Below are 26,359 nucleotides of genomic sequence, written 5' to 3'. Positions count from 1 at the left end.
AGCTAATTGAGTCAAATGAAAGTCAAACACTTTCAACAAAGCTAATTGAGTCAAATGAAAGTCAAACACATTCAAACAAAGCTTTTTGATTCAAATGAAAATCAAATGCATTCAACAAAGCTAATTGAGTCAAATGAAAGACAAACACTTTCAACAAAGCGTTTAGAATCAAATGAAAGTCAAATACATTCAATCAAAGCTTTTTGAATCAAATGAAAGTCAATTGCATTCCACAATGCTAATTGAGTCAAATGAAAGTTAATCACATTCAACAAAGCTAATTGAGTCAAAGAAAGTCAAACACATTCAAACAAAGCTTTTTTAATCAAATGAAAGTAAAATGCATTCAACAAAGCTAATTGAGCCAAATGAAAGTCAAACACTTTCAACAAAGCTAATTGAGTCAAATGAAAGTCAAACACATTCAAACAAAGCTTTTTGATTCAAATGAAAGTCAAATGCATTCAACAAAGCTAATTGAGTCAAATGAAAGTTAATCACATTCAACAAAGCTAATTGAGTCAAATGAAAGTCAAACACATTCAAACAAAGCTTTTTGATTTAAATGAAAGTCAAATGCATTCAACAAAGCTAATTGAGTCAAATGAAAGTCAAACACTTTCAACAAAGCTAATTGAGTCAAATGAAAGTCAAACACATTCAAACAAAGCTTTTTGAATCAAATGAAAGTCAAATGCATTCAACAAAGCTAATTGAGTCAAATGAAAGTCAAACACTTTCAACGAAGCGTTTAGAATCAAATGAAAGTCAAATACATTCAATCAAAGCTTTTTGAATCAAAAGAAAGTCAATTGCATTCCACAATGCTAATTGAGTCAAATGAAAGTCAAACACATTCAACAAAGCTAATTGAGTAAAAAGAAAGTCAAACTCATTCAAACAAAGCTTTTTAAATCAAATGAAAGTAAAATGCATTCAACAAAGCTAATTGAGTCAAATGAAAGTCAAACACTTTCAACAAAGCTAATTGAGTCAAATGAAAGTCAAACACATTCAAACAAAGCTAATTGAGTCAAATGAAAGTCAAACACATTTAAACAAAGCTTTTTGAATCAAATGAAAGTAAAATGCATTCAACAAAGCTAATTGAGTCAAATGAAAGTCAAACGCATTCAACAAAGCTAATTGAGTCAAATGAAAGTCAAACACATTCAAACAAAGCTTTTTGAATCAAATGAAAGTAAAATGCATTCAACAAAGCTAATTGAGTCAAATGAAAGTCAAACACTTTCAACAAAGCTAATTGAGTCAAATGAAAGTCAAACACATTCAAACAAAGCTTTTTGAATCAAATGAAAGTCAAATGCATTCAACAAAGCTAATTGAGTCAAATGAAAGTCAAACATTTTCAACAAAGCTAATTGAGTCAAATGAAAGTCAAACACATTCAAACAAAACTAATTGAATAAAATGAAAGTCAAATGCATTCAACAAAGCTAATTGAGTCAAATGAAAGTCTAACACTTTCAACAAAGCGTTTAGAATCAAATGAAAGTCAAATACATTCAATCAAAGCTTTTTTGAATCAAATGAAAGAAAATTGCATTCCACAATGCTAATTGAGTCAAATGAAAGTTAATCACATTCAACAAAGCGAATTGAGTCAAAAGAAAGTCAAACACATTCAAACAAAGCTTTTTGAATCAAATGAAAGTAAAATGCATTCAACAAAGCTAATTGAGTCAAATGAAAGTCAAACACCTTCAAACAAAGCTTTTTGATTCAAATGAAAGTCAAATGCATTCAACAAAGCTAATTGAGTAAAATGAAAGTCAAACACTTTCAACAAAGCTAATTGAGTCAAATGAAAGTCAAACACATTCAAACAAAGCTTTTTGAATCAAATGAAAGTCAAATGCATTCAACAAAGCTAATTGAGTCAAATGAAAGTCAAACACTTTCAACATTGCGTTTAGAATCAAATGAAAGTCAAATACATACAATCAATGCTTTTTGAATCAAATGAAAGTCAATTGCATTCCACAATGCTAATTGAGTCAAATGAAAGTCAAACACATTCAACAAAGCTAATTGAGTCAAAAGAAAGTCAAACTCATTCAAACAAAGCTTTTTAAATCAAATGAAAGTAAAATGCATTCAACAAAGCTAATTGAGTCAAATGAAAGTCAAACACTTTCAACAAAGCTAATTGAGTCAAATGAAAGTCAAACACATTCAAACAAAGCTTTTTGATTCAAATGAAAGTCAAATGCATTTAACAAAGCTAATTGAGTCAAATGAAAGTCAAACACTTTCAACAAAGCTAATTGAGTCAAATGAAAGTCAAACACATTCAAACAAAGCTTTTAAAATCAAATGAAAGTCAAATGCATTCAACAAAGCTAATTGAGTCAAATGAAAGACAAACACTTTCAACAAAGCGTTTAGAATCAAATGAAAGTCAAATACATTCAATCAAAGCTTTTTGAATCAAATGAAAGTCAATTGCATTCCACAATGCTAATTGAGTCAAATGAAAGTCAATCACATTCAACAAAGCTAATTGAGTCAAAGAAAGTCAAACACATTCAAACAAAGCTTTTTTAATCAAATGAAAGTAAAATGCATTCAACAAAGCTAATTGAGTCAAATGAAAGTCAAACACTTTCAACAAAGCTAATTGAGTCAAATGAAAGTCAAACACTTTCAACAAAGCTAATTGAGTCAAATGAAAGTCAAACACATTCAAACAAAGCTTTTTGATTCAAATGAAAGTCAAATGCATTCAACAAAGCTAATTGAGTCAAATGAAAGTCAAACACTTTCAACAAAGCTTTTAGAATCAAATGAAAGTCAAACACATTCAAACAAAGCTTTTTGAATCAAATGAAAATCAAATGAATTCAACAAAGCTAATTGAGTCAAATGAAAGACAAACACTTTCATCAAAGCTAATTGAGTAAAAAGAAAGTCAAACTCATTCAAACAAAGCTTTTTAAATCAAATGAAAGTAAAATGCATTCAACAAAGCTAATTGAGTCAAATGAAAGTCAAACACCTTCAAACAAAGCTTTTTGATTCAAATGAAAGTCAAATGCATTCAACAAAGCTAATTGAGTCAAATGAAAGTCAAACACTTTCAACAAAGCTAATTGAGTCAAATGAAAGTCAAACACATTCAAACAAAGCTTTTTGAATCAAATGAAAGTCAAATGCATTCAACAAAGCTAATTGAGTCAAATGAAAGTCAAACACTTTCAACATTGCGTTTAGAATCAAATGAAAGTCAAATACATACAATCAATGCTTTTTGAATCAAATGAAAGTCAATTGCATTCCACAATGCTAATTGAGTCAAATGAAAGTCAAACACATTCAACAAAGCTAATTGAGTCAAAAGAAAGTCAAACTCATTCAAACAAAGCTTTTTAAATCAAATGAAAGTAAAATGCATTCAACAAAGCTAATTGAGTCAAATGAAAGTCAAACACTTTCAACAAAGCTAATTGAGTCAAATGAAAGTCAAACACATTCAAACAAAGCTTTTTGATTCAAATGAAAGTCAAATGCATTTAACAAAGCTAATTGAGTCAAATGAAAGTCAAACACTTTCAACAAAGCTAATTGAGTCAAATGAAAGTCAAACACATTCAAACAAAGCTTTTAAAATCAAATGAAAGTCAAATGCATTCAACAAAGCTAATTGAGTCAAATGAAAGACAAACACTTTCAACAAAGCGTTTAGAATCAAATGAAAGTCAAATACATTCAATCAAAGCTTTTTGAATCAAATGAAAGTCAATTGCATTCCACAATGCTAATTGAGTCAAATGAAAGTTAATCACATTCAACAAAGCTAATTGAGTCAAAGAAAGTCAAACACATTCAAACAAAGCTTTTTTAATCAAATGAAAGTAAAATGCATTCAACAAAGCTAATTGAGCCAAATGAAAGTCAAACACTTTCAACAAAGCTAATTGAGTCAAATGAAAGTCAAACACATTCAAACAAAGCTTTTTGATTCAAATGAAAGTCAAATGCATTCAACAAAGCTAATTGAGTCAAATGAAAGTTAATCACATTCAACAAAGCTAATTGAGTCAAAAGAAAGTCAAACACATTCAAACAAAGCTTTTTGAATCAAATGAAAGTAAAATGCATTCAACAAAGCTAATTGAGTCAAATGAAAGTCAAACACTTTCAACAAAGCTAATTGAGTCAAATGAAAGTCAAACACATTCAAACAAAGCTTTTTGATTCAAATGAAAGTCAAATGCATTCAACAAAGCTAATTGAGTCAAATGAAAGTCAAACACTTTCAACAAAGCTTTTAGAATCAAATGAAAGTCAAACACATTCAAACAAAGCTTTTTGAATCAAATGAAAATCAAATGAATTCAACAAAGCTAATTGAGTCAATTGAAAGTCAAACACTTTCATCAAAGCTAATTGAGTAAAAAGAAAGTCAAACTCATTCAAACAAAGCTTTTTAAATCAAATGAAAGTAAAATGCATTCAACAAAGCTAATTGAGTCAAATGAAAGTCAAACACTTTCAACAAAGCTAATTGAGTCAAATGAAAGTCAAACACATTCAAACAAAGCTAATTGAGTCAAATGAAAGTCAAACACATTTAAACAAAGCTTTTTGAATTAAATGAAAGTCAATTGCATTCCACAATGCTAATTGAGTCAAATGAAAGTCAAACACATTCAACAAAGCTAATTGAGTCAAATGAAAGTCAAACTCATTCAAACAAAGCTTTTTGAATCAAATGAAAGTAAAATGCATTCAATAAAGCTAATTGAGTCAAATGAAAGTCAAACACTTTCTACAAAGCTAATTGAGTCAAATGAAAGTCAAACACATTCGAACAAAGCTTTTTGATTCAAATGAAAGTCAAATGCATTCAACAAAGCTAATTGAGTCAAATGAAAGTCAAACACTTTCAACAAAGCTAATTGAGTCAAATGAAAGTCAAACACATTCAAACAAAGCTTTTTGAATCAAATGAAAGTCAAATGCATTCAACAAAGCTAATTGAGTCAAATGTGTTTTGGGTATTTTTGTCCCTCGGGAGAGTTACAACTCGAAGACTGGTCCTACCGACTCTGTACCTGCAAAAACAACGAAGACACCGGTTGGGTGGTGCTCCGCCTCCAACGCTCAAGTTAGTAACTTGAAGGAGAATAAAAAGTGCGGAAATTTAGGTGGGGATCTGCTTGGATTCCAAGCTCAGGTGTTCTCTGATGAGAGAGAAAGTAAGATGCAATAAATGATAATAAATGTGTGTGTGTGTCCCCCATTTTGGGGGAATATCTCCCTATTTATAGGGTCCTTGGGAAGGGTGCCCTTCCTAGGTTATTTTAACCTAGGATTGATGGGCTGCGCCGCCAAAGGGCGGATTTATGGGGAATTGGGCCCTTGAAGGCCGCAATTCTAAGGAAATATCTGGAGAGGCCACATGTCAGCTGGAGATTGGTCAAGGGTGACCCGCCAGCCTCTGACACGTGGCACCTCCTCATTGGTCCACTTGCCAAGGGTAAAAATACCCCAAACATTTGCCCCTCACAGGTGCCACGTGGCAGGCCACGTGGGGCCTGTGACACGCGTCACCCCATGAGAGATGAACAGTAAAAAACGGCTATTTTGACAGTGATGACTGGATTTCTCATCATTTTACCCCCTATAAATAGGGATTTACCCCCCCCCCCCTTCTCCCTCATTTTCACATCTTGACTTTTCTAGAGAGAGATAGAGAGAGACGCTCAGATTCCGGCTGCATTCAAGCAAGTTCAAGATTTCCGAGTGCTCCTTTGAAGTCACCCGGTCACCGGTTGCTCCACCGTTTTCAGATTTTTCAGAACTCAAAGCAAGGTGTTTGGGGTATTTTTACCCTTGGCAAGTGGACCAATGAGGAGGTGCCACGTGTCAGAGGCTGGCGGGTCACCCTTGACCAATCTCCAGCTGACATGTGGCCTCTCCAGATATTTCCTTAGAATTGCGGCCTTCAAGGGCCCAATTCCCCATAAATCCGCCCTTTGGCGGCGCAGCCCATCAATCCTAGGTTAAAATAACCTAGGAAGGGCACCCTTCCCAAGGACCCTATAAATAGGGAGATATTCCCCCAAAATGGGGGACACACACACACATTTATTATCATTTATTGCATCCTACTTTCTCTCTCATCAGAGAACACCTGAGCTTGGAATCCAAGCAGATCCCCACCTAAATTTCCGCACTTTTTATTCTCCTTCAAGTTACTAACTTGAGCGTTGGAGGCGGAGCACCACCCAACCGGTGTCTTCGTTGTTTTTGCAGGTACAGAGTCGGTAGGACCAGTCTTCGAGTTGTAACTCTCCCGAGGGACAAAAATACCCAAAACATTTGGCGCCGTCTGTGGGGAGAGTACCTCAAGATGGTTCAAAATTCTGTACCGATTCATGATTCTACTTCTCTGCGTCCGGGAACTCAGTCGGGTATTCCGGAAGGCATGCAACCGGTTATTCAGCCGGTGGGATTTGAAATCCCCCAGCCTCCATCTCAACCTCAGCCAGAGGTATTCACTGAGGAGGAGGATGAAGAAGAAGACAATGATGTTGAGACTTACATCTCTAGGGATGGTTCTCTCATCTCTAAATCCATCCGTTCCAGAGACCATCTGGAACGAAATTTGGGTCAGGCAGGCCCTAGCAGCCGGCCCACTAGGAGGTCAGACGGGGAAACTCGGAAGACCAGAGAAGAAGCTCCAGTTACCCGGGGCGAGCTCATGAAATTCATGAACTCTTTCAAGGGTGAGATCAAAAAGATGATCAACAACAAGGCAGGCTCTTCCAAGAGTCAGCCGGCTAAAAAGACTCCCAATTCAGGGAAAAAGAAGAAACCGGTCAAGGACAGGCAGCCAACTCCTCATCCAAAGGAGAAGGCAGCCGCAACACTTGACTGGTCTAAGATTCTGATGCCCCGGCGACCTCAGCCGGAGACACAAAATGCGTCTACCTTCGATGCAAGACAAGTCATCGATCGGAGGAGGCGGCAGCAGTCTGAGTCAGCTTCTACCTCGAGCTTTCCAGACAGCTTCAACCGAGCATCTGCAAGGAACTCTATGTCCTTGCATGAGAGTCGGACAGGCGGTAAAACCGTCAACACCGAACCTCAGCTAATGATAGGGTCTATGCCATACGCACCCCAGGCGCAGTATGGGCAATATGGCCTCCAATTCATGCAGCCACCTCCATTCGGAGGTCAGGCGGCATATGCTGATATCCAGCCTTTGGACTGGCAGCTCCGGCTGATGAGGCTAGGCGAACAGCCGTCTGCCTTTGCAGCCAATATAACCGAGGCGGCTCAGCCAGCCAAGGTTAAAAACATTTTGGTTGGTGCTTATGATGGCACCACCAACCCTGAAGATCACCTGATGGCATACACCAACCTAATGTGTTTACAAGGTTGGGATGGCGCCACCTGGTGCCGCTGTTTTCCGGCTACATTGAAGGGCATTGCCCAGCAATGGTTTGGCAACTTGCCAGCCGGATCTGTTGATTGCTTCAAGAAGCTAGCCTTCTTGTTTGCCACCAACTTCTCAATGAACATCCCTGCTAAAAAGACAAGTTTAGACTTGAGCACTATTAAGCAGGGAGAGAGAGAAGGGCTACGCTCATATGTCAGGCGGTTCAACCTGGTCAGAATTCAGATCCAGGGACTGTCTGACGAGGTAGCATTTACAGACTTCTTCAAGGGTCTGAGAGACAGGTCGACCTTTAAGTTTGACCTTGTCAGAAAAGGAGCTTTTACTTTACAGGCGGCCCTGAGGGAGGCGGAAAGCTATATACAAGCAACCGACCTCTGTACGCCTGGTAACCAGTCGGACTCCAAAAAGTCTGACAAACAAAAAGAAAGCCGGTCTGCTCAGCCGGCGAAGAAAAAAGAAGAGAGCAAGAAAAGAAAGGAAGTCTGGGCGGTCAGCGATTCTGAGCAGCCGTCCCAGAAAAAGAAAAAAGAGTTTAAACCGTACGTTCCCCGGTACGAGTTTAACAAGGATTGTAACTCCATCCTCATGGAGGTAAAGGACCGGCTGTCCATTGAGAAGCCGAATCCAATGAAGAGCTCTGTTCAGTCCCGGAACAAGAACAAATATTGTCAATTCCATGAGGAGGTTGGCCATGACACCAACGACTGCTTCAGTTTACAGCGGACGTTGGACCGTCTGGCTGACAAAGGACAGCTAAAGTCCTATATTTCTAAGTCCCCAGCCGGGGCAAAGAAGAAGAGCAAGGGTCAGTCCTCCAAGGCTGTCTCCCAGCCTGCAAGTAGTTCGGAAACCGACAGGGATCCGGTCTACACCATAGCAGGCGGATTTTCGTGTGGTGGCCCTACCATCCGGGGCACCAAAAGCCATCTTAGAAAGATGGATAAAGATGATGAGGGGCAGGCGTCTGCCGGCTCCACTTTTCCGGATGTCCTTATTACTGAAAAGGACAGGGGCAGCGTCCGCCGCCCGCATGACGATCCGGTTGTCATTGAATGCAAGGTCGCCAACCAGTTAGTTGGGCGCATCCTTATAGACACCGGCAGCTCGTCGGACATCATCAGTCTCCGGTGCTTGCAGAAGCTGAAATACAACTCTGGCAGCATGCATCCGGTTACCCACCCCTTGGTTGGTTTTGGGGGTGGGATGGTCTATCCAGCCGGTAGAATTGACTTACCAATCCGGCTGGGTGAGAAGGGCAAAGGACGACACATGGTTGTTAGGTTCTTGGTCGTTGAGGAACTGACCGCCTACAACATCATTTTAGGCCGGCCAACCCTCAACGAAGCCAAGGCTGTAATCATCCCTTCTCTCATGCTCATCAAGTATGAGAGGGATGATGGTTCTGTTGGTTCCCTGAACGGGGATCAGAAGACGGCGAGGGAATGTTACCTCTCAGCCGTCAAAGACACTGTGGCCGCAGACGGCCAAGGGAAGGAACCAATAGACCTTGACAATGTCAAAGATGCTCCCTCACCCCCACCAGCAGCCGGAAAAAAGAGAAAAGCTGCAGAGCTGGTGGTGGTGAAGAAAGAAAAGAAATAGCAACCACTGACCGGTGAACGGTCAGAGGAGCTCCGTCCCCAACCGGCTGGTGAAACAATTGACCTTGCTCTGGATGACAGTCGTCCGGAGCGAACTGTTAAGGTTGGGACGGTTGCTAATGCTGTTTTAGGTGCAGACTTGCACCTCCTGCTGAAAGAATTCAAAGACGTGTTTGCCTTTGAAGTGGAAGAGATGCCGGGCATCAGTCCGGATCTTGCTGTTCACAAACTCGCCGTGGATCCAAAGATGAAGCCCATCCGGCAAAAGAAGAGAAACCACGGTGAGGAAAGAAGTCAGGCGGCAGCTGCCGAAGTAAAAAAGCTGTTGGATGCCAGGTTCATTCGGCCTTGTAATTTCCCCGACTGGGTGGCAAACATTGTGCTTGTAAAGAAGCCGAATGGTACCTGGCGGATGTGTGTAGATTATACAGATCTCAACAAGGCATGCCCAAAGGATAGTTATCCACTTCCAAAAATTGACAGTTTGGTCGATTCAACAGCCGGACATGCCTTGATGAGTTTTATGGATGCCTATTCCGGCTTCCATCAGATACCCCTGTGGAAAAAAGATCAAGAAAAGACTGCCTTTGTCACTGATCAGGGGTTATTCTGCTATAATGTGATGCCGTTTGGCTTGAAGAATGCGCCGGCTACGTTCCAACGGATGATTAACACAGTCTTCATTAATCAAATTGGGAGGAATGTAGAGGCGTATATTGATGACATGATAGTCAAATCCAAGCAGCAGGCGGATCACCTTGCTGATCTCCGAGAAACCTTCACCACCCTCAGGCGGCATAAGGTTATGTTAAATCCCAAGAAGTGTGTCTTTGGTGTTGAGTCTGGGAAGTTTCTCGGATTCCTGATTGATCAAAGGGGGATAGAGGCTAACCCTGAGAAGATACAGGCGGTAATTGACATGAAGTCACCCCGCACTGTCAAGGAAGTTCAGAGACTCACCGGTTGCTTGGCCGCCTTGGGGAGGTTCCTCAGCCGGTCAGGTGACAAATGCCTTTACTTCTTCCAAGCAATCAGGAAGAAGACTAGATTTGAATGGGGGGATGATGCTGAGGCGGCATTTCAAAAGCTGAAAGAACACTTGCACTCTTTGCCAAGGCTTGTTAGTCCTTTGCCAAGAGAAAAGTTGTACGTGTACCTAGCCGTCTCAGACCATGCCCTCAGTGCCGTTCTCCTTGCTGAACGAGACGGTACGCAGCTCCCGGTCTATTTCATTAGCCATGTGTTAAAAAATGCTGAGCTCCGGTACCCCATGGTGGAAAAATTTGGCCTTGCTCTATATATGGCCTTCAAAAAGTTGAAGCCATACTTTCTGGCACATCCGGTGGTAATCTACACCGACCAGCCCCTCAAGCGGCCAATGTCCACTCTGGAGTCATCCGGTAGAATGCTGAAATGGGCTATTGAAATACAAAGCCTTGAGATCTCCTACGAACCAAGAAAAGCGGTGAAAGGTCAGGCGTTTGCCGACTTCATTGTTGAAATGACTCGTCCGGCTCTCCCGGATAATGTTGATCAGGTTTGGAAGGTGTATGTAGACGGAAGCTCTACTAGAAACGGCTGTGGTGCAGGCATTGTTTGTGAATCTCCAGAAGGAGATAGATATGAGTATGCACTACGGTTTAAGTTTCAAGCCTCAAATAATGAGGCGGAGTATGAAGCCTTGCTAGCCGGAATCCGCATGTGTAAGGCAGCAGGGGCAACAAAGATTGACGCCTACTCTGATTCTCAGTTGGTTGTTAGCCAGTATGAGGGCACTTATGAAGCGACCCATCCGGCAATGATCAAATATCTTCAGGTCGTCAAAAATGAGGCTGGGACACTTGAGGAATTCAGATTAAGTCAAGTGCCCCGGTCAGAAAACCATTCGGCGGATGCACTGTCAAAATTGGCATCGTCCGCCTGCCATGATACGCCCCGGTCAGTCTTTTGGGAAGTTCTTGAAAAACGAAGCATCTATGAAGAGCCCATTGGAATTCTGGATCGAAGTTCTACTTGGATGGATGGCATCCGGACGTATCTGGCAGACGGCACGCTCCCCGATTCACCTCAGGAAGCAGCCGTCATGAAAAAGAGAGCAGCAAACTTCGAGTTGAGAAACGGAGAGCTCTTCAAGGCTGGTTTTCTCAAGCCCTTGTTGAAATGTGTCACCCCAGAAAAGGGGAAGGAGGTACTTGAAGAGTTGCATGCGGGATTTTGCGCCTCCCATATAGGCGGCAAGTCCCTAGCCGTCAGAGCCAGGCGGCATTATTTTTGGCCTACCCTCGAGGCCAACGGCCAGATAAAAACTAAGTTTGAAGCTTAGTATATGGAAATAAAAATCCATATTGACAAGAGGCTAATAGCCGGATCCTAAAGCTAAGCACAAAACCGTTTAGCAGCTAGCAGCCGGTCTAACAGTTGGACCTGAGGTCAAAAGCCGGATGACTGTCCATTTTCTCAGAATTCGTCTATGCCAATATGGCTATAGACGTCCGGCGACACCCCTCCGGGTGCAATCGTCGCAGAGAACAGCCACCTTGCTTGTTCTACGTACAATGCAGGCGACAAAGATTGAGTGGCTAAAATAGCCACCTCATAGCCGTCTGACCGTGTTATTTTTGCTAAGTAATATTTGGTTGTAATTGCTCCGGCTGATTATCACCATCAGCCGGAGAACCATCATAAGTTTTTACTTAGTTAAATTTTCTTCAAATTGCGCACTCTTAGGGCAAACCCCTTATTTTTTGCGTAATGGCTATAAAGAAAACCCAGGCGGTTTGATACCGACTGGGGTAGAGGTTGTATGTCTGTCATTTGTCCGGCTATGTACTTGGTTTGGGGCAATCACTGTTGTGATTGATTGCCTTACAAACATCTCATACTCATTAAAGTATGAGAAGTTTCCAAGGCAACCAATCCTTTTTTGGATTAAACCAACCACACAGCCGTCCAGGGGCAAAGACAGGCAGCCGAAATTGAACTTGCCGCATGCTTTTCATAAGATAGGCAAACTCACAAGAAATATATCGAGTATATATGCAAGTAAAAAATTGAGTATATACGCAAATATAAGAAAACCGAGTGGGTCGGTGTAATTCATAAAATAAACTGGCTCAAGGCCAGGAGTAAATGTTAGCCGGAATTACATCCGGAAAAGTTACATGAATACTCGGCGCACAGGCCGGAAAAGCAAGATAGGCATACTGCCGCAGAAGAAGAAGCCGGTCAAGGAACTACGCCGCTGGCTGTTCCGGCTGGGCTGGAGTTGTGGAAGGAACATCATCTGAAATCTCAACCTCTTCAGGCTGGTTTTCCTTGTTCACTTTCTCAATAATCTCATCAAGGTCCGGCTCCTCAGTGTCCGAAACCTCAGCGCCATTCTCCAAAGCCCATTCCTTGAAGGGAGCCGGAGCTTGATCCTGAAGCATCTTGGCATCATACGCCTCAGTGGCATAGTTATACCTCAGCTTGTAGACCTCAAAGTCTACCTCCGGATAGAGAAGCCCCCAGGCATAACGGAGGCGGATCTCATTGTCCCGCTCATTCTCCTTGATGAGCCGGTTCTGCTCAGCCTGGAGCTCCTCAGCATGTTTTCCCTTCAAAGCGGCAAGATCCGCAATCAGCCGGGACTTGTCTGCTCTGAGGGCAGCATTCTCTTCATCGGCTCCCTCTAATGCCTTAAGGTTGGAGCCGGCTGTTTTCAGTTGTTGCTCCAGTTCTTGAATTTTGTTGTTGGCCTCATCATTTGCAGCCGTCAACGTCCTTACCAGCTCCTCCTGTTTCAACTCGAGGGCTTTAATCTCAACATCAAAATTTATATATGCATATTCAGCAGAGTTGAGATTAGCTTGAGCCCTTCTTTTGGCATCAGTTACCTCTTCCTGTTTCTTCCGGAAAGGTTGCCGGAGCCCGTCCACCCGGATCATAACCTGAGCAGGGTCATCCGGGAAATTATACACTTGGCAAAACTGAAAGATAGAAAGCAGTGAAAAGAAATGAAAAAAGACCAGGCGCAAGTTTCACTTACCTCCGCCAGCTGCCCCAGAATCTGGTCGAAATCCACTTCGTGGCGGTTGGGTATGGAGTTCTTCTCCGTCTGGGTGAGAGCCCTCACCATCCGTTTCCCAAACCCGGCCAGGTCCGGGGCAGAAGTAGCATCTGCAGCATAAGAAGGACTTGGTGAGAGACTAGCAGCATATTTGGCACTCATCCTCTGCCGGCTACTCACAGAGCCCCCGGAAGGGTCAGTCATAGTCTTGACGCGCATAAAATCAAGCGGCCAAGGGATTTCAATCTTACCTCTTGAAGAAGCCCTAGCCGGCTCTTCACCTGCGGCTGCAGCACCACCTGCAGCCTTGGATGGCTCGCCATCCTTCGATGCTCCCGGAGCATCCGGCTTTTTCCTTGACCGCTCTGAGTTTTCACTCAGAGTAGCCATGGCCTCGGGGCCCTTTCCCCCGGTTGTTGGAAAGCCTTTGGCGTTAACGCCAGAAGTTGTTGAGGTGGCCTTCTTCCCGGACTTAGCAGCCGGTTTCTGAAGGTTATCATCCCCAGGTCTTTTCAAGACCTTCGTCATGGAACGGGGAAGAACGCCGGATGAGGCCTGCAAAATGCACTGAAAATGTCACTCATCCGGAAACGAAAGAACTTGGAAAATTGCAAGTAAAGATAAATTTTCTTACCCCTCCTTTCTTGGCCTCCTTGGCCTCTAGGCTGGCTTTCTTGGCCAGAATGTTCTCTTTGCGGAGCTGAGCCGCAGATTTCTGAGGGGTCTTAGCCGGATCGACCATCCTCCTTGCTTCCTCTGCAAAAGAACAGAAAAATGTTAGAACAAGATCAAAGTCAAAGCAACAAGTTTAAAAAGCAGACGGAAGACCGCCGGGTGGGTGAGTGAATCTACCCTTTGAGAACATGGGGCTCAACCCACAGGCGGACAAGAATCTCTCATCCGCAAAGAAATCCGGGTGGGGGATCCTGTTCTTTGGAACAACTATATGAGACCCATCCCCCAGGGACTCAATTGTCGTCTTGAAGAACCCCGGCTCTATTATTTGCTCCCGGGCTTTGGTGGTGAGAGCTGGGCGTACGCACTTCTGGCCCACCAAAGCCGGCTCTTTGTTGTAGCGCCGGAGAATCTTATTCATTCTCAGATTTGGGGAGGAGATCAGGTACCACTTGTCTTTCCATCCTCCCCACTTGGACACTTTGTCCAAGGTCATCAAGAACTCCGGGAGCGTGGAGATAGTGTACCACGCTCCATATCCGCCTGGGGCACTTTTGAGATAGTGCATATGGGCGAAAGCGGTGAAGCTGGGCTCAATGTCCTGGAGCTCGCAGGCGGCGATATAGCTCAGGATATTGACCCAAGAATTAGGCGTAAGTTGCCAAACTCCCAGATCATATCCCTTCAAGATTTTCCGGATGCCTCTGTGAAGAGGAAAGCGGAGTCCGGCCTCTATCACCGCCTCATAGCAGACGAAATAGTTGTCTGCATTTTCAATATCATCCCCCCAGGCAAGAACAGCATCAGCCGGTGGGACTATGATTTCCCAGTTCTCCCCAAAGGGGTGTAGCTGCTTGAAAGCTTCGAAGCTGCTCTGAAGGAGGGCCCTGTCGCCAGGCCTCATCCGGGTTTTGGTAGGATCCGGGTTTGTTTCTTTCTTTGCTGTTTGGCGATAAGCCTCAGCAAGTTTATCTCCCTCTGCCCCGGATCCTTCCTGCTCCTCAGCCGTTTCTTCAGCCGAGTTGTTCTGATCTGGGGAAGAGGCGGTCTCCTCACCGCCTCCCCTGGAGTCACTACCGCTTGAGGAAGACGAGCTGTCCTCAGCTGAGTAGCTTTGCTCAGCCGCCTCATAATCTTCCTCCCTCACTACATCACTTGCGGGCACTTCCCTAGTGCGCCGCCTCCTGGGCTTGGTAGCCGTTTGTTTAGTTCTGGCCATTGTGTCCTGCACAGACACAGAGAGGGAAGAAGCCGGAGATGAGCAAAGTACTCCAGAAACTCCAGACAAGGCACCCCCGGTTCTAGACTCAGCCGTACCTGCTGACCAGCTGAGCGTCCTAGGCAGTGCCGTGTGTGCAAATGGAGAGTTCATTTTATTTGAAAAAAGAAAAAAAAAATCAATGTATACACCCGGAATTCGATGTATACAGGATCAAGAAAAAAGACAGGAAAACTTAAAGAAGGGAACGGATGGTTACCTTGCTTTGAGTTCTGAAAAATCTGAAAACGGTGGAGCAACCGGTGACCGGGTGACTTCAAAGGAGCACTCGGAAATCTTGAACTTGCTTGAATGCAGCCGGAATCTGAGCGTCTCTCTCTATCTCTCTCTAGAAAAGTCAAGATGTGAAAATGAGGGAGAAGGGGGGGGGGGGGTAAATCCCTATTTATAGGGGGTAAAATGATGAGAAATCCAGTCATCACTGTCAAAATAGCCGTTTTTTACTGTTCATCTCTCATGGGGTGACGCGTGTCACAGGCCCCACGTGGCCTGCCACGTGGCACCTGTGAGGGGCAAATGTTTGGGGTATTTTTACCCTTGGCAAGTGGACCAATGAGGAGGTGCCACGTGTCAGAGGCTGGCGGGTCACCCTTGACCAATCTCCAGCTGACATGTGGCCTCTCCAGATATTTCCTTAGAATTGCGGCCTTCAAGGGCCCAATTCCCCATAAATCCGCCCTTTGGCGGCGCAGCCCATCAATCCTAGGTTAAAATAACCTAGGAAGGGCACCCTTCCCAAGGACCCTATAAATAGGGAGATATTCCCCCAAAATGGGGGACACACACACACATTTATTATCATTTATTGCATCCTACTTTCTCTCTCATCAGAGAACACCTGAGCTTGGAATCCAAGCAGATCCCCACCTAAATTTCCGCACTTTTTATTCTCCTTCAAGTTACTAACTTGAGCGTTGGAGGCGGAGCACCACCCAACCGGTGTCTTCGTTGTTTTTGCAGGTACAGAGTCGGTAGGACCAGTCTTCGAGTTGTAACTCTCCCGAGGGACAAAAATACCCAAAACACAAGGTAACCATCCGTTCCCTTCTTTAAGTTTTCCTGTCTTTTTTCTTGATCCTGTATACATCGAATTCCGGGTGTATACATTGATTTTTTCTTTTTTCAAATAAAATGAACTCTCCATTTGCACACACGGCACTGCCTATGACGCTCAGCTGGTCAGCAGGGACGGCTGAGTCTAGAACCGGGGGTGCCTTGTCTGGAGTTTCTGGAGTACTTTGCTCATCTCCGGCTTCTTCCCTCTCTGTGTCTGTGCAGGACACAATGGCCAGAACTAAACAAACGGCTACCAAGCCCAGGAGGCGGCGCACTAGGGAAGTGCCCGCAAGTGATGTAGTGAGGGAGGAAGATTATGAGGCGGCTGAGCAAAGCTACTCAGCTGAGGACAGCTCGTCTTCCTCAAGCGGCAGTGACTCCAGGGGAGGCGGTGAGGAGACCGCCTCTTCCCCAGATCAGAACAACTCGGCTGAAGAAACGGCTGAGGAGCAGGAAGGATCCGGGGCAGAGGGAGATAAACTTGCTGAGGCTTATCGCCAAACAGCAAAGAAAGAAACAAACCCGGATCCTACCAAAACCCGGATGAGGCCTGGCGACAGGGCCCTCCTTCAGAGCAGCTTCGAAGCTTTCAAGCAGCTACACCCCTTTGGGGAGAACTGGGAAATCATAGTCCCACCGGCTGATGCTGTTCTTGCCTGGGGGGATGATATTGAAAATGCAGACAACTATTTCGTCTGCTATGAGGCGGTGATAGAGGCCGGACTCCGCTTTCCTCTTCACAGAGGCATCCGGAAAATCTTGAAGGGATATGATCTGGGAGTTTGGCAACTTACGCCTAATTCTTGGGTCAATATCCTGAGCTATATCGCCGCCTGCGAGCTCCAGGACATTGAGCCCAGCTTCACCGCTTTCGCCCATATGCACTATCTCAAAAGTGCCCCAGGCGGATATGGAGCGTGGTACACTATCTCCACGCTCCCGGAGTTCTTGATGACCTTGGACAAAGTGTCCAAGTGGGGAGGATGGAAAGACAAGTGGTACCTGATCTCCTCCCAAAATCTGAGAATGAATAAGATTCTCCGGCGCTACAACAAAGAGCCGGCTTTGGTGGGCCAGAAGTGCGTACGCCCAGCTCTCACCACCAAAGCCCGGGAGCAAATAATAGAGCCGGGGTTCTTCAAGACGACAATTGAGTCCCTGGGGGATGGGTCTCATATAGTTGTTCCAAAGAACAGGATCCCCCACCCGGATTTCTTTGCGGATGAGAGATTCTTGTCCGCCTGTGGGTTGAGCCCCATGTTCTCAAAGGGTAGATTCACTCACCCACCCGGCGGTCTTCCGTCTGCTTTTTAAACTTGTTGCTTTGACTTTGATCTTGTTCTAACATTTTTCTGTTCTTTTGCAGAGGAAGCAAGGAGGATGGTCGATCCGGCTAAGACCCCTCAGAAATCTGCGGCTCAGCTCCGCAAAGAGAACATTCTGGCCAAGAAGGCCAGCCTAGAGGCCAAGGAGGCCAAGAAAGGAGGGGTAAGAAAATTTATCTTTACTTGCAATTTTCCAAGTTCTTTCGTTTCCGGATGAGTGACATTTTCAGTGCATTTTGCAGGCCTCATCCGGCGTTCTTCCCCGTTCCATGACGAAGGTCTTGAAAAGACCTGGGGATGATAACCTTCAGAAACCGGCTGCTAAGTCCGGGAAGAAGGCCACCTCAACAACTTCTGGCGTTAATGCCAAAGGCTTTCCAACAACCGGGGGAAAGGGCCCCGAGGCCATGGCTACTCTGAGTGAAAACTCAGAGCGGTCAAGGAAAAAGCCGGATGCTCCGGGAGCATCGAAGGATGGCGAGCCATCCAAGGCTGCAGGTGGTGCTGCAGCCGCAGGTGAAGAGCCGGCTAGGGCTTCTTCAAGAGGTAAGATTGAAATCCCTTGGCCGCTTGATTTTATGCGCGTCAAGACTATGACTGACCCTTCCGGGGGCTCTGTGAGTAGCCGGCAGAGGATGAGTGCCAAATATGCTGCTAGTCTCTCACCAAGTCCTTCTTATGCTGCAGATGCTACTTCTGCCCCGGACCTGGCCGGGTTTGGGAAACGGATGGTGAGGGCTCTCACCCAGACGGAGAAGAACTCCATACCCAACCGCCACGAAGTGGATTTCGACCAGATTCTGGGGCAGCTGGCGGAGGTAAGTGAAACTTGCGCCTGGTCTTTTTTCATTTCTTTTCACTGCTTTCTATCTTTCAGTTTTGCCAAGTGTATAATTTCCCGGATGACCCTGCTCAGGTTATGATCCGGGTGGACGGGCTCCGGCAACCTTTCCGGAAGAAGCAGGAAGAGGTAACTGATGCCAAAAGAAGGGCTCAAGCTAATCTCAACTCTGCTGAATATGCATATATAAATTTTGATGTTGAGATTAAAGCCCTCGAGTTGAAACAGGAGGAGCTGGTAAGGACGTTGACGGCTGCAAATGATGAGGCCAACAACAAAATTCAAGAACTGGAGCAACAACTGAAAACAGCCGGCTCCAACCTTAAGGCATTAGAGGGAGCCGATGAAGAGAATGCTGCCCTCAGAGCAGACAAGTCCCGGCTGATTGCGGATCTTGCCGCTTTGAAGGGAAAACATGCTGAGGAGCTCCAGGCTGAGCAGAACCGGCTCATCAAGGAGAATGAGCGGGACAATGAGATCCGCCTCCGTTATGCCTGGGGGCTTCTCTATCCGGAGGTAGACTTTGAGGTCTACAAGCTGAGGTATAACTACGCCACTGAGGCGTATGATGCCAAGATGCTTCAGGATCACGCTCCGGCTCCCTTCAAGGAATGGGCTTTGGAGAATGGCGCTGAGGTTTCGGACACTGAGGAGCCGGACCTTGATGAGATTATTGAGAAAGTGAACAAGGAAAACCAGCCTGAAGAGGTTGAGATTTCAGATGATGTTCCTTCCACAACTCCAGCCCAGCCGGAACAGCCAGCGGCGTAGTTCCTTGACCGGCTACTTCTTCTGCGGCAGTATGCCTATCTTGCTTTTCCGGCCTGTGCGCCGAGTATTCATGTAACTTTTCCGGATGTAATTCCGGCTAACATTTACTCCTGGCCTTGAGCCAGTTTATTTTATGAATTACACCGACCCAGTCGGTTTTCTTATATTTGCGTATATACTCAATTTTTTACTTGCATATATACTCAATATATTTCTTGTGAGTTTGCCTATCTTATGAAAAGCATGCGACAAGTTCAATTTCGGCTGCCTGTCTTTGCCCCTGGACGGCTGTGTGGTTGGTTTAATCCAAAAAAGGATTGGTTGCCTTGGAAACTTCTCATACTTTAATGAGTATGAGATGTTTGTAAGGCAATCAATCACAACAGTGATTGCCCCAAACCAAGTACATAGCCGGACAAATGACAGACATACAACCTCTACCCCAGTCGGTATCAAACCGCCTGGGTTTTCTTTATAGCCATTACGCAAAAAATAAGGGGTTTGCCCTAAGAGTGCGCAATTTGAAGAAAATTTAACTAAGTAAAAACTTATGATGGTTCTCCGGCTGATGGTGATAATCAGCCGGAGCAATTACAACCAAATATTACTTAGCAAAAATAACACGGTCAGACGGCTATGAGGTGGCTATTTTAGCCACTCAATCTTTGCCGCCTGCATTGTACGTAGAACAAGCAAGGTGGCTGTTCTCTGCGACGATTGCACCCGGAGGGGTGTCGCCGGACGTCTATAGCCATATTGGCATAGACGAATTATGAGAAAATGGACAGCCATCCGGCTTTTGACCTCAGGTCCAACTGTTAGACCGGCTGCTAGCTGCTAAACGGTTTTGTGCTTAGCTTTAGGATCCGGCTATTAGCCTCTTGTCAATATGGATTTTTATTTCCATATACTAAGCTTCAAACTTAGTTTTTATCTGGCCGTTGGCCTCGAGTAGTATGAGTAAACCCAGACGGAAGTAAAAAGACAATACATGAAAAAAGGACATTTCTCATTAATACTTGTTACAAAAGGTTTTTACAAATCTCAGAAGTAGTACTTTTTTAAGTTGTCTACATTCCAAGTTCTAGGCAGGCGTCTACCGTCTGGGGTTTCCAGGCGGTAGGTGCCATCCCTAACTTCTTCATAGATCCGGTAAGGACCTTCCCAATTAGGAGTCAGCTTTCCAAGCTCATTGGCCCTACCGGTTGCCTCCATTTTTCGTAACACAAAGTCGTCCACTTTCAAAGGACGTTTGTGCACTCTTTTGTTGTAGGCTCGCGTCATTCTCAGACGGTAGATCTCATGTCGCAGAGCAGCATTGCCCCTGCGTTCCGGGAGGGAGTCCAATGCCAACCGCATGGCCTCCCAATTTGCCTCTTCATCATAGAGCATCACTCTGAGCGTAGGCTCATAGTGTTCAATGGGTAGAACGGCTTCAGCCCCGTATACCATGAGAAATGGGGTTTCTCCGGTTGACCCCTTAGCAGTTGTCCGGATGGCCCACAAAACATGGATTAATTCTTCAGCCCATAGGCCACCGGCTCTTTCAATTTTCTTCTTGATTCCGTCTGATATGAGTTTGTTGAATGCCTCAACCTGACCGTTTGCTTGGGGACGGCCGACTGAGGCAAAAAAGCTTGAGATGCCCTGATCTCCTAACCAAGTCTTGAGCTGAGGCGTTTCAAACTGAGGACCATTATCAAATACCATAGACATAGGTACCCCAAACCGGGTGATAATGTTCTTCCAAATGAAAGAGATAACGTCCTTTGTCTTGATATTCTTAACTGCCTCCGCCTCCACCCATTTGGTGAAATAGTCCACAGCCACCAAAATATAGCGCTTTCCGCCCGGAGCAGGCGTATATGGACCCAAAATGTCCATGCCCCATTTAGCAAACGGGACCGGGCTGTGGATTGCCGTCAGGTCAGTAGCCGGGCGATGTATTAGTTTGCCAAATCTCTGGCATTTATCACATTTCTTCACAAATTCCTTGGCGTCTGCCTCGAGGGTAGGCCAAAAATAATGCCGCCTGGCTCTGACGGCTAGGGACTTGCCGCCTATATGGGAGGCGCAAAATCCCGCATGCAACTCTTCAAGTACCTCCTTCCCCTTTTCTGGGGTGACACATTTCAACAAGGGCTTGAGAAAACCAGCCTTGAAGAGCTCTCCGTTTCTCAACTCGAAGTTTGCTGCTCTCTTTTTTATGACGGCTGCTTCCTGAGGTGAATCAGGGAGCGTGCCGTCTGCCAGATACGTCCGGATGCCATCCATCCAAGTAGAACTTCGATCCAGAATTCCAATGGGCTCTTCATAGATGCTTCGTTTTTCAAGAACTTCCCAAAAGACTGACCGGGGCGTATCATGGCAGGCGGACGATGCCAATTTTGACAGTGCATCCGCCGAATGGTTTTCTGACCGGGGCACTTGACTTAATCTGAATTCCTCAAGTGTCCCAGCCTCATTTTTGACGACCTGAAGATATTTGATCATTGCCGGATGGGTCGCTTCATAAGTGCCCTCATACTGGCTAACAACCAACTGAGAATCAGAGTAGGCGTCAATCTTTGTTGCCCCTGCTGCCTTACACATGCGGATTCCGGCTAGCAAGGCTTCATACTCCGCCTCATTATTTGAGGCTTGAAACTTAAACCGTAGTGCATACTCATATCTATCTCCTTCTGGAGATTCACAAACAATGCCTGCACCACAGCCGTTTCTAGTAGAGCTTCCGTCTACATACACCTTCCAAACCTGATCAACATTATCCGGGAGAGCCGGACGAGTCATTTCAACAATGAAGTCGGCAAACGCCTGACCTTTCACCGCTTTTCTTGGTTCGTAGGAGATCTCAAGGCTTTGTATTTCAATAGCCCATTTCAGCATTCTACCGGATGACTCCAGAGTGGACATTGGCCGCTTGAGGGGCTGGTCGGTGTAGATTACCACCGGATGTGCCAGAAAGTATGGCTTCAACTTTTTGAAGGCCATATATAGAGCAAGGCCAAATTTTTCCACCATGGGGTACCGGAGCTCAGCATTTTTTAACACATGGCTAATGAAATAGACCGGGAGCTGCGTACCGTCTCGTTCAGCAAGGAGAACGGCACTGAGGGCATGGTCTGAGACGGCTAGGTACACGTACAACTTTTCTCTTGGCAAAGGACTAACAAGCCTTGGCAAAGAGTGCAAGTGTTCTTTCAGCTTTTGAAATGCCGCCTCAGCATCATCCCCCCATTCAAATCTAGTCTTCTTCCTGATTGCTTGGAAGAAGTAAAGGCATTTGTCACCTGACCGGCTGAGGAACCTCCCCAAGGCGGCCAAGCAACCGGTGAGTCTCTGAACTTCCTTGACAGTGCGGGGTGACTTCATGTCAATTACCGCCTGTATCTTCTCAGGGTTAGCCTCTATCCCCCTTTGATCAATCAGGAATCCGAGAAACTTCCCAGACTCAACACCAAAGACACACTTCTTGGGATTTAACATAACCTTATGCCGCCTGAGGGTGGTGAAGGTTTCTCGGAGATCAGCAAGGTGATCCGCCTGCTGCTTGGATTTGACTATCATGTCATCAATATACGCCTCTACATTCCTCCCAATTTGATTAATGAAGACTGTGTTAATCATCCGTTGGAACGTAGCCGGCGCATTCTTCAAGCCAAACGGCATCACAGTATAGCAGAATAACCCCTGATCAGTGACAAAGGCAGTCTTTTCTTGATCTTTTTTCCACAGGGGTATCTGATGGAAGCCGGAATAGGCATCCATAAAACTCATCAAGGCATGTCCGGCTGTTGAATCGACCAAACTGTCAATTTTTGGAAGTGGATAACTATCCTTTGGGCATGCCTTGTTGAGATCTGTATAATCTACACACATCCGCCAGGTACCATTCGGCTTCTTTACAAGCACAATGTTTGCCACCCAGTCGGGGAAATTACAAGGCCGAATGAACCTGGCATCCAACAGCTTTTTTACTTCGGCAGCTGCCGCCTGACTTCTTTCCTCACCGTGGTTTCTCTTCTTTTGCCGGATGGGCTTCATCTTTGGATCCACGGCGAGTTTGTGAACAGCAAGATCCGGACTGATGCCCGGCATCTCTTCCACTTCAAAGGCAAACACGTCTTTGAATTCTTTCAGCAGGAGGTGCAAGTCTGCACCTAAAACAGCATTAGCAACCGTCCCAACCTTAACAGTTCGCTCCGGACGACTGTCATCCAGAGCAAGGTCAATTGTTTCACCAGCCGGTTGGGGACGGAGCTCCTCTGACCGTTCACCGGTCAGTGGTTGCTATTTCTTTTCTTTCTTCACCACCACCAGCTCTGCAGCTTTTCTCTTTTTTCCGGCTGCTGGTGGGGGTGAGGGAGCATCTTTGACATTGTCAAGGTCTATTGGTTCCTTCCCTTGGCCGTCTGCGGCCACAGTGTCTTTGACGGCTGAGAGGTAACATTCCCTCGCCGTCTTCTGATCCCCGTTCAGGGAACCAACAGAACCATCATCCCTCTCATACTTGATGAGCATGAGAGAAGGGATGATTACAGCCTTGGCTTCGTTGAGGGTTGGCCGGCCTAAAATGATGTTGTAGGCGGTCAGTTCCTCAACGACCAAGAACCTAACAACCATGTGTCGTCCTTTGCCCTTCTCACCCAGCCGGATTGGTAAGTCAATTCTACCGGCTGGATAGACCATCCCACCCCCAAAACCAACCAAGGGGTGGGTAACCGGATGCATGCTGCTAGAGTTGTATTTCAGCTTCTGCAAGCACCGGAGACTGATGATGTCCGACGAGCTGCCGGTGTCTATAAGGATGCGCCCAACTAACTGGTTGGCGACCTTGCATTCAATGACAACCGGATCGTCATGCGGGCGGCGGACGCTGCCCCTGTCCTTTTCAGTAATAAGGACATCTGGAAAAGTGGAGCCGGTAGACGCCTGCCCCTCATCATCTTTATCCATCTTTCTAAGATGGCTTTTGGTGCCCCGGATGGTAGGGCCACCACACGAAAATCCGCTTGCTATGGTGTAGACCGGATCCCTGTCGGTTTCCGAACTACTTGCAGGCTGGGAGACAGCCTTGGAGGACTGACCCTTGCTCTTCTTCTTTGCCCCGGCTGGGGACTTAGAAATATAGGACTTTAGCTGTCCTTTGTCAGCCAGACGGTCCAACGTCCGCTGTAAACTGAAGCAGTCGTTGGTGTCATGGCCAACCTCCTCATGGAATTGACAATATTTGTTCTTGTTCCGGGACTGAACAGAGCTCTTCATTGGATTCGGCTTCTCAATGGACAGCCGGTCCTTTACCTCCATGAGGATGGAGTTACAATCCTTGTTAAACTCGTACCGGGGAACGTACGGTTTAAACTCTTTTTTCTTTTTCTGGGACGGCTGCTCAGAATCGCTGACCGCCCAGACTTCCTTTCTTTTCTTGCTCTCTTCTTTTTTCTTCGCCGGCTGAGCAGACCGACTTTCTTTTTGTTTGTCAGACTTTTTGGAGTCCGACTGGTTACCAGGCGTACAGAGGTCGGTTGCTTGTATATAGCTTTCCGCCTCCCTCAGGGCCGCCTGTAAAGTAAAAGCTCCTTTTCTGACAAGGTCAAACTTAAAGGTCGACCCGTCTCTCAGACCCTTGAAGAAGTCTGTAAATGCTACCTCGTCAGACAGTCCCTGGATCTGAATTCTGACCAGGTTGAACCGCCTGACATATGAGCGTAGCCCTTCTCTCTCTCCCTGCTTAATAGTGCTCAAGTCTAAACTTGTCTTTTTAGCAGGGATGTTCATTGAGAAGTTGGTGGCAAACAAGAAGGCTAGCTTCTTGAAGCAATCAACAGATCCGGCTGGCAAGTTGCCAAACCATTGCTGGGCAATGCCCTTCATTGTAGCCGGAAAACAGCGGCACCAGGTGGCGTCATCCCAACCTTGTAAACACATTAGGTTGGTGTATGCCATCAGGTGATCTTCAGGGTTGGTGGTGCCATCATAAGCACCAACCAAAATGTTTTTAACCTTGGCTGGCTGAGCCGCCTCGGTTATATTGGCTGCAAAGGCAGACGGCTGTTCGCCTAGCCTCATCAGCCGGAGCTGCCAGTCCAAAGGCTAGATATCAGCATATGCCGCCTGACCTCCGAATGGAGGTGGCTGCATGAATTGGAGGCCATATTGCCCATACTGCGCCTGGGGTGCGTATGGCATAGACCCTATCATTAGCTGAGGTTCGTTGTTGACGGTTTTACCGCCTGTCCGACTCTCATGCAAGGACATAGAGTTCCTTGCAGATGCTCGGTTGAAGCTGTCTGGAAAGCTCGAGGTAGAAGCTGACTCAGACTGCTGCCGCCTCCTCCGATCGATGACTTGTCTTGCATCGAAGGTAGACGCATTTTGTGTCTCCGGCTGAGGTCGCCGGGGCATCAGAATCTTAGACCAGTCAAGTGTTGCGGCTGCCTTCTCCTTTGGATGAGGAGTTGGCTGCCTGTCCTTGACCGGCTTCTTCTTTTTCCCTGAATTGGGAGTCTTTTTAGCCGGCTGACTCTTGGAAGAGCCTGCCTTGTTGTTGATCATCTTTTTGATCTCACCCTTGAAAGAGTTCATGAATTTCATGAGCTCGCCCCGGGTAACTGGAGCTTCTTCTCTGGTCTTCCGAGTTTCCCCGTCTGACCTCCTAGTGGGCCGGCTGCTAGGGCCTGCCTGACCCAAATTTCGTTCCAGATGGTCTCTGGAACGGATGGATTTAGAGATGAGAGAACCATCCCTAGAGATGTAAGTCTCAACATCATTGTCTTCTTCTTCATCCTCCTCCTCAGTGAATACCTCTGGCTGAGGTTGAGATGGAGGCTGGGGGATTTCAAATCCCACCGGCTGAATAACCGGTTGCATGCCTTCCGGAATACCCGACTGAGTTCCCGGACGCAGAGAAGTAGAATCATGAATCGGTACAGAATTTTGAACCATCTTGAGGTACTCTCCCCACAGACGGCGCCAAATGTTTTGGGTATTTTTGTCCCTCGGGAGAGTTACAACTCGAAGACTGGTCCTACCGACTCTGTACCTGCAAAAACAACGAAGACACCGGTTGGGTGGTGCTCCGCCTCCAACGCTCAAGTTAGTAACTTGAAGGAGAATAAAAAGTGCGGAAATTTAGGTGGGGATCTGCTTGGATTCCAAGCTCAGGTGTTCTCTGATGAGAGAGAAAGTAAGATGCAATAAATGATAATAAATGTGTGTGTGTGTCCCCCATTTTGGGGGAATATCTCCCTATTTATAGGGTCCTTGGGAAGGGTGCCCTTCCTAGGTTATTTTAACCTAGGATTGATGGGCTGCGCCGCCAAAGGGCGGAT

The sequence above is a fragment of the Chenopodium album genome, chromosome 19, assembly GCF_948465745.1.
Source record: "Chenopodium album chromosome 19, dcCheAlbu1.1, whole genome shotgun sequence".
Taxonomy (NCBI): Eukaryota; Viridiplantae; Streptophyta; class Magnoliopsida; order Caryophyllales; family Amaranthaceae; genus Chenopodium; species Chenopodium album.
This window is presented reverse-complemented; position numbering follows the sequence as displayed.